Source organism: Buceros rhinoceros, unplaced genomic scaffold, assembly GCF_000710305.1.
Source record: "Buceros rhinoceros silvestris isolate BGI_N320 unplaced genomic scaffold, ASM71030v1 scaffold18370, whole genome shotgun sequence".
Classification (NCBI taxonomy): domain Eukaryota; kingdom Metazoa; phylum Chordata; class Aves; order Bucerotiformes; family Bucerotidae; genus Buceros; species Buceros rhinoceros.
The window spans coordinates 98,744-106,812 of record NW_010389246.1 but is presented as its reverse complement, the minus strand read 5'-3'; positions in this window follow the sequence as shown (position 1 = coordinate 106,812).

Sequence of the window (8,069 nt, the reverse complement as noted above, 5' to 3'; positions counted from 1 at the left end):
TTTGGAAGTGCCACATCCTTGAAAGAGCGGCAGGGTGCAGAGGAAGTGGGCGTGCAGCATGGGTGCCATCCAGCCTTGGGAAAACGGATAAGCTTGAACGCCTATCAGGCAATGTTGCTGACTGTAGAACTTTCCTGTTTGCTGCTGAGGATGAGGCTGGTTGAAGTTTAGAGCATAAATATTATCTCTCCGGTGCTAGGGCTCTCGCTCTGTGCTTGGCCCTCTGTCCCAGCCCCCGCTCCATTCAGCAGGGTCAGGGAGAAGGGAATGAGAGGCAGTGTCTTCGGCTGACATGAACCCGCTGGGGAGGGATGAGAGGAAGGGGGTCTTGGGGGCTGGGTTCAGAGCAAGGTTAGCCAAATATTGGATAAATTAAGCAAGAGAAACAGACAGCTCAGCTTGCAGTGAACTTTTCACCCAGCTAACCTGTTCTTCACCCTGCATTGCACAGGTGGAGTACAACTCAAGGAGAGCACAACCCTTCCTCTCCCTGCCTTTTTTTTTTTTTTTCCCTGTAGTGCAAAGCATGGCCAAGGCGAGAGCAGGAACTGAAAGGGGTTTGATGTGCTGTTCTGAGTACAAGAAATATTATAGTTCTAATTGCTGTCTTAAGAGCATTGAAGTGAATGCCACTAATTACAGAGGGGTTAGTCTTTATTTGCTCCAGTTAGAACGAGGACCGATAATTTCTGGTCATACAGGATTGGGAAGAAATTCCATGCTGGAGAGGACAAGGAACAAATGACAGTGTCTCAACAGGGACGGTTAGAGATTCTTTGTGGGAAGACACAAGGCTGGTGGGAGTTCAGTGACTTCTGGTGCTTATATTTCTCTAACTTTTCTTTTGTATTTGCCGTGCAAGTAAATACAAATAATTGCTGACAGATGTTGTAAAAACACAGCATTATGCTAACCATTAAGCTTAATTTTTGTCTTAGTTAATGACACGTATTGATCACTAGACATGGCGTCCTTGGGCTCTTACTCACATCACCTCTGTGTAATGGGCTGTGCTGCAGAGGTGCTGTGTGCAGCCAAGAGCTGAATTTGTACTGTTGACCCCTTCCTAAAGCCGTACTACTTCCTCTCCCTCTCTCCCAAGAAAGCGCCAAGCAAATTAAAGTTACACACTAAGTGCATAGTGGCGAGGCTGAAGTTCTGGTAAGCTTTCTTAGACCATGTTTCTCTTCTGTGATGTGGCAGGTTTGAGGGGGAGTAATACCTGGTAAAGCACTTTAACGTAGTTCTTAGGGTAAAAATCACTGTTTTGAAACTAGGATCCTCTAGTTCTCTTCTGATCTTCGTCTGTTCATTTCATTCATCGTGGGTAAGGAAGGTCTGGAACTAGTATAAGCACAGTATTTCCAGAGTTAAGTCCTGTATTTTTCTGTGCAGGTGCCTAAATGCCATAAAGCAGGAGTCCTTGTGGGTCCTTAAGAAACTTTTTCCAGTAGTGCACTTTCAGATGGTAACTGTCAGGAGTTCTGTGTCTAAAATGGAAGGAGCATTATATAAACCTAGAGATAGTGTCTGACCTCAGGAAGCTGTGAGCCTTCCTGGAGCAGTGAATATTTTCAGTTTTGCCTCCTGCTCTGCTCAGTGCAGAATGATGATTTCCAACCCCCATTTTGTGTCTGGGAAGGAGGTCAAGTTCTCCTCAGACTGCATGTAAACATCGGTTCACGTACAGCCTCTCAGCCACTGCCAGGTTTAAGTTAGGTGATTTGCTGCAAAGTAGTACTGACAGCATCTCCCTTGGTATCCTGAATTCCTGGGTGCTGAGGAAGGACAGGAGCTCAGGCCGACGTGATCATGCTGGCATGGATGAGTTAGAAGGTCTGGAGAAAGCGAATATGAGCTGTAGTGTCCGTGCTGTTTTGTTCCTGAGCCTGCCTGTCGCTGATGCTATTAGTTGTTTATCAAGCAGTTTTTTCTTCTCAGGCAGTTGTTGGAAAAGATAAAAGTAGTTGAAATCTGCATAAGGCAGCACTGCTCTCTGCTGCCCCTTCCCCTGCAATGACAGGAGCATTTCTGTAGGTGTGGTGAGCCCAAGGAGAGAAGGGAGTCTGTCCAAAGTCACTTTTTTGTTTGCTTGTTTGAGACTTTTGTTGTTCTGGTTTGGTTTTGTTTCCTTGGGATGGTTCTGGCTGGCTAATTTTACAACCTGTAATTTCAGATGGAGGTACTACCATTGGGGAGGGAATGGGGCAAGGACAGGTTCAGTGGTTATCAGATAAGCAAGACCACTCCTTTTCCATTGGTTCAAGCAGATTCAGCAGAGCTCTAGTATCACTGTCTTCCTAAAGACAGATTTGCTTGTTGCTCCCTTTTAGACATGCTCGTTGAAGTTTCCGAAACCCGTTTGGCCATTCACCATGTGACTCCAAACCCTTGTGTCATGCAGGCTTGTTTCTTCTACTGTATTTTTTACTGCCCCTTGAGTGACACCATTTAAATGATGAGTGTCTGAGAGATGATTCATACCAAAAAAGATCTAATAATTGTTACCAGTTACTCAAATCAGTGTTACTGATTTCCCGCATCCTCCCACTGGTCCCTTGAGCTCCCCCACCCACTCCTCCTAATAATTCCCAGGCTTTCTGGCAGTCGGCTCAGTATGCCCTCCTCTGTGTTACTGTGCTAAGGTGTAAGTATCTAGCTCTCCCCCAAGGAACATTTAGGGCTTGGCTGCAGCAACTTGTGTAGGCAAATAGGAACTGGAATGGAACTAGCAAGGTGGATTGAGTTTTGGCAGCTTCCCTAGAGCTTCAAGCCATGTTCACAGCATATCTACTCCACTCTGCTGTGGCGGTGTTGTGGGCACTCTCTGAGGCAGCTAGTTCAAAGCTATATGAGTAATGTGTCTGCAGGCTACAGCGTTGGGGTCCACAGAACTACAAACTGGATCCTCCAGAGGAGTTTGGCAAAGAATTACACTCATTACACATTCCGTGCTAGCAAAGGCTTGCACCAGTAATGACCCCATGTGCTACTGCTGCTGTTCCAGTTTGTAGTCGCAATTGTTTCTTCTCTTTCACAAATAAAAGATCTTCAACTGGCAAAGCTTCCTCCAGCACTGTGAACTGAAATGCGTACTGTGCGGTGATTGATATTGTCAGTGTAAACAGTAAGCTTCTGTTGCGCAGCTGTATTTTCTTCAGGCAGCTCCTCAGTCGGGCCTTTTTCCCATGATGTTCTTCTCTTTTCATATCCCTGTACATTCTTTCTTGATCTTGCCTGTCCAAGTCCCGTCCACATCTATATTCTCATTTCCTTTACCTTCCTTGCTCATTCTTGCAGTAATTTCTTCTGCTGGCAGGAACACATTTGATTTTTCCCAGGGTTAAACAGATCTAGAGTCCCAGAGGTGGAAAAGGAGGAGGCTCGATCAGTTCTGGATGCCCAGATATCATAGAATACATTAGGGCAGCTGACGTTCTAAAGTTGATTTTAGAGGTATTCGGGCTGTGTTAGACTGTCTCGTGCAAAGCCTAATAGTAACTGAAGAAAACAGACATACAGATCTATAGAGTTGTTCTCCCCAAAAGAAAACAGCATTCATTCTCCCTATTTATTAGCCCCGGAGAGGGCTGTTAATCTGACTTTGCAGGGTGGGAGAGCTGTTAGCTTGTTGAAATTCGTGCTGTCAAAAATCCTTATATAGGAAGTGAAAAGCCTCTTCTGTTGTGGAGTTTATTTGTTGGCTCTTGCTGGGAGGGGTTGGGATGACAACAACTGAAAATAGTGTTTTCCCTAGTATTTGAGGTGAGTTGTTACTTTTAGAGGAGTAGTAAGGAGAATGAAAAGGGTATTGAGGAAACAGGGCACAGAGGCAAGGTCTTAGCAGGAGGATGGAGAGGATCTCTTAAGATGACTAATAAAAATTCAGACCATTTCCTAGTGCTTCATTTTTTTAAAGGAGAAAACCCTCTTGTTTGGGGTTTTCCTATAAATAAGATATGAGGCTATTTTATAATAATAAAGAAAGGGATCTAAAGCATAATTGGTCCCTTGTACAGGATTCTCGGGTTTTCTAGCTCTTTGTTTTGATGGTTCTGAACCATGCAAATAAGTCAGACGATCACAAAGACTGTGGCTTGTTAGCCATGTTTCTGCCATCTGTGAACTTAGCCCCCAGATAAGCTGACAGCTCTTGTGGAGAGAACTGCCTTACATAGCAACCTCCGCTTGTGTTGGATTGTGTTCCCTGTTCTGTTGAGGGGTGAAAAGCCGTGCGTAGCATGTGTTGGCCTAGCAGGATGAGCTCATACGAAAAGAGCAATATAGCTGCCCCCTTTCTGGAAAAGCAACTGGATTTATGGCTGTTCTTGTGTGTGAGGTAAAGCTGGCACCACAGCCCCTACTTTGTCAGCAGTAGGGCAGTTGAGGGGAAGAAAAGCTTGGCGTAACCTTTGGTATGTTATTTATTATCACTTTGCAGCCCCCTGGAAAATGAACTTTAGAAAATTCTGAGCCGATGGTAATGGTGAACACTGGGAAAACCCGGGAATCAGCAAATCCATTGTGTTGTGCTGACAGAAAGATACTGTTACAACACACTTTAGCTGCCAACTTGCTGCAGTCACTCAATCCATCATGGTGGGCTGTTGGATCACAAGCCAGTGAAACTCAGCCTGGCGTGTTATTTTAGTCTTACATGGACTGTGAGATAAACGGGGCATGAACCGGCCCCCTGGCAGGGGGTCGACCCCTAGCGCCCTCATTAAAGTGCCAATCAAAAAGAGTAATGGAACAGGGAATGGAAAGCTGGCTTCTTCAGCCTGTTCCTGCGCTCAGTCTGAGCAACTTCCACAAGCCAAGGGAAACATTTCTCTCCAGACCTCCAGAAGTACCTCCTCTCTGCACGTCCCTGAGAGAGCAAGCGCAGAGGCTCTTCCAGCGTCTTGCTTGTGGTGGAGACCTGTTGCATACTACTACCTGTCCAGGCAGTGGGAAGAAGCAACCCAGAAAGAGTGCAGATGCTTGTTCTGTGCAATACACAAGCACTGTGCTGTGCTTGTGTTTTCTGTCACGAATTGCTCGTGTTTCAGCATTTGTGTGTGAAAGAGGCAATGAAACCTGCCCTCCCGCCATAGCAGTCCAGTCTAGGCAGCTTGCTTCTGTCTGCAAGGTGCAAATGTGGATTCCTGTGCTGCGTGTGGGTTATTTCAAACTTCCACAGGAACCCACAGCAAATAGATCCTGCAGTAACACTGTCATCTTTGGGTGAATGTACAGCTAAGGCTCAGGCACACGTGCCTGTGGCCAGTGGTTAATATTCAAATGGGCATGTAGCTCCTGCTTTGACAACGGGTCCTCAAATGCTGAGTGCAGCCAACACTGCCAGTGCTATGGGAATTTCTGTATGGCCTGCGGTGCATGCTGGGTTTCTGGAGTATGAATACATGTTGTTCTGCACGTCAGCTTCCCTCTGGTGTGTGCTCAGAGGGGAGGGCAAAAAGGTAGCTACTGGAAAGAGAGAAAGGAGGGTGGAGGACTACATGGATTTAGCATTTGAAATCAGGAAGCTCAGAGCTAGGGAGTTAACTCTTAAACCTGCCTATAAGTGTCAGCTCGTGGTCCTGCCTTGGTGTGATTATGAACTTGGCAGCTGTGTATTTTTGCTCACAGTGTTTTATCAGCAGATAGTTTCTCCAGATGGATATTGGTTAGGTTTAAAATATATTTTTAATGGGTAGGATCAGCAGTTGGAATTGGCATCAGTGAAGCGAAATGTACAAGTAGTAGCTAGCGTCATGCCTCAAGCCTTAAGAGTAGGCATTGTGAGTAATGGATTCTCCTGCCCCAAAACTAACAAGGTGGGCAAATACCGGGTTGATGTTTTCTGGCATACTGAGGCTGGTGCAGATTACAGAAGTCCTTAAGCTTTAGAGGAAACTAATACAGGTAGCAAGTAAATAGCATGACTGGAGATCAGCTTTGTACTGAGCTAGGCCAGAAAGGATAACTCTATCCATTTATAGGACAGTATTGTATTCTCCATATGTCTGCCTGAATGGGGGGTGTAAGCATGCTGGCTCTGTATAATCCTTGTTAAGACTCGTAGTGCAACTGCTGTTACGCCACAAATAAAGACATATTCTGGCACAGAAGGTGGTGCTAAATATAACCTTCATGTTTCTGGGATGTTTACCTGAAATACTGTTCCCTCCATACTTTGAGATGAAAAGAAATATTGAAAAATGTATTGGCAACAAAAGGATTGTTCAGGGGCTAGAATTGCTTCCTGGCAGAGGAAGAACATCACTGGTTGTGGCTGGGTCACTGTGTCCCCTTGATCTTGCCAAAATAGGGCAGGGGTGGGGGGTTGGAGGGGTGAATGGGAATAGAAGTCCTGTCCTGCAATTGGTGGTTTGTGTTATTTTTCTCCACCCCCCAACCTATATTCAAGCATGAATTTCTTGGTACACTATTATGTTGATATGGTGGTTTGTGCTGCTGATTGTGGATTGTTTGCAAAAGGCCTTGAAGCAGCAGTGTTAGGAACCGTGAATCACCCTCCCAGGTCAAAGCAGATGTTTCCTCTTGCTGCGGCTGGAGGGTTGAGGAGAGTTGGCATCATAGATTTCTATTTGTTAAACTTTCTCTGCAGCTGCAGAAGGGACTTCTTTTGCTGTCATTTTCAGTGAGCAGAAACAATTGTTCTGCAGCTCCCATCCACAGTCCTTGTCCTTTAGGTGACCCATCCATTTATCCAGTTTGGAACTGCCCTTGAAAGATGTTTACTTCTCCCCACCCTTTGGTACTTCTGAGTCAGCCCAGAGCAGGCCTGAGGTGCAAGGTTATTCTTAGCCACCGAGAGAACGCGTTGTGCTGGGCACATTGCTTGGGCTGTAGTGTGTGTGCTACAGAGAGAAGAAAAAAACAAAACAAAAAAAACCCCCAAGTGATAGTGGAGTCCGATGGCATTGAGGCCACGTAACTGTACACCATTAATAGTGTTGATATAACACAGTTGGCATGTGGCTCTTATGTAACTGCGGCTCACTCCAAGATTATTTTTATTTCTATACTAGAATGTGCTGTAATTCTATGGAGGGAAAAAATAGGAAAAAAAAAAGTATATTTTTCCCCACCATTTGTCAGTGGTTAATGAGTAACCTTTTTTTATTCTTTTTTTGGCAAGCCTTTCACATGATTAACACTGCACTCGTACATCTATGAGACACGTGCAAGGCCGGTCACGGTGCAAGGTCCCAGCTCTATGTACACATCTGGTGCTATTTTTTTCCTCACATTCTCCCACTTCAGAAAATCTGCTGATAGCAAGCTATGAAAAGCATTTGGTTCAAACTGATCTGTCCCCTCTGATCATGAAACCTTTTCTCATCCAGGGGACTTCATGGCAGTACTGAGGCAGGTGGCTTCGTGCTGCCCCCATTCTTTCTGTAAGGCTGTCGGAGCGCTGGGCCAACCACCAGTGGGCTATAACTGACAATACGTTTGGGGAACTGGAAGTGTTCTGGTCCTGGCACGACAGCTGATAAAACTCAGCATCGCACTGCATACTGGTGAAGAACCTACTATTAGCCTGACCTTTACACAAGTCCAGACTGGAAGCTAAAGCTCTGGGTATAGTTTGGTCCCTCCCCCCGCCCCCCAAAAAAGTAAGACTATGAGTAACAAACACACTTTTAACAATAGAGGAGTTCGGCGTATGGCTAGCTCTTCTCAAGATAAGTTTAAAAACCCCAAGTATGACTATGGATGCATATACATACATTTGGGCGTGTGTGTATATAAGCATACACACATAGAGAATGCTGTTCTTCGTAAGAAACCAAGTTGTGTAAGTGGATTTTGAGCAACTGTTCACATCATTAAAATGAGTTTTTTTGTTTTATCTTTGCAGCAGCCTGTAACCTGAAGCATGTCCTCCTCCAAAGGTGCATTTTCAGACCCAGGTACCAGAGGTGAAATCATCGTATTAGCAAATAGGGCTATGTTCTTCTAAGAAGAAAAGCAGAGCAAGCAAGTTTGTTCCTGGAGTCATCAGCTACTAGTTCCTGCACTGCAAGAAACAGGTCAGTGCTAAACTGTTTTGGGGC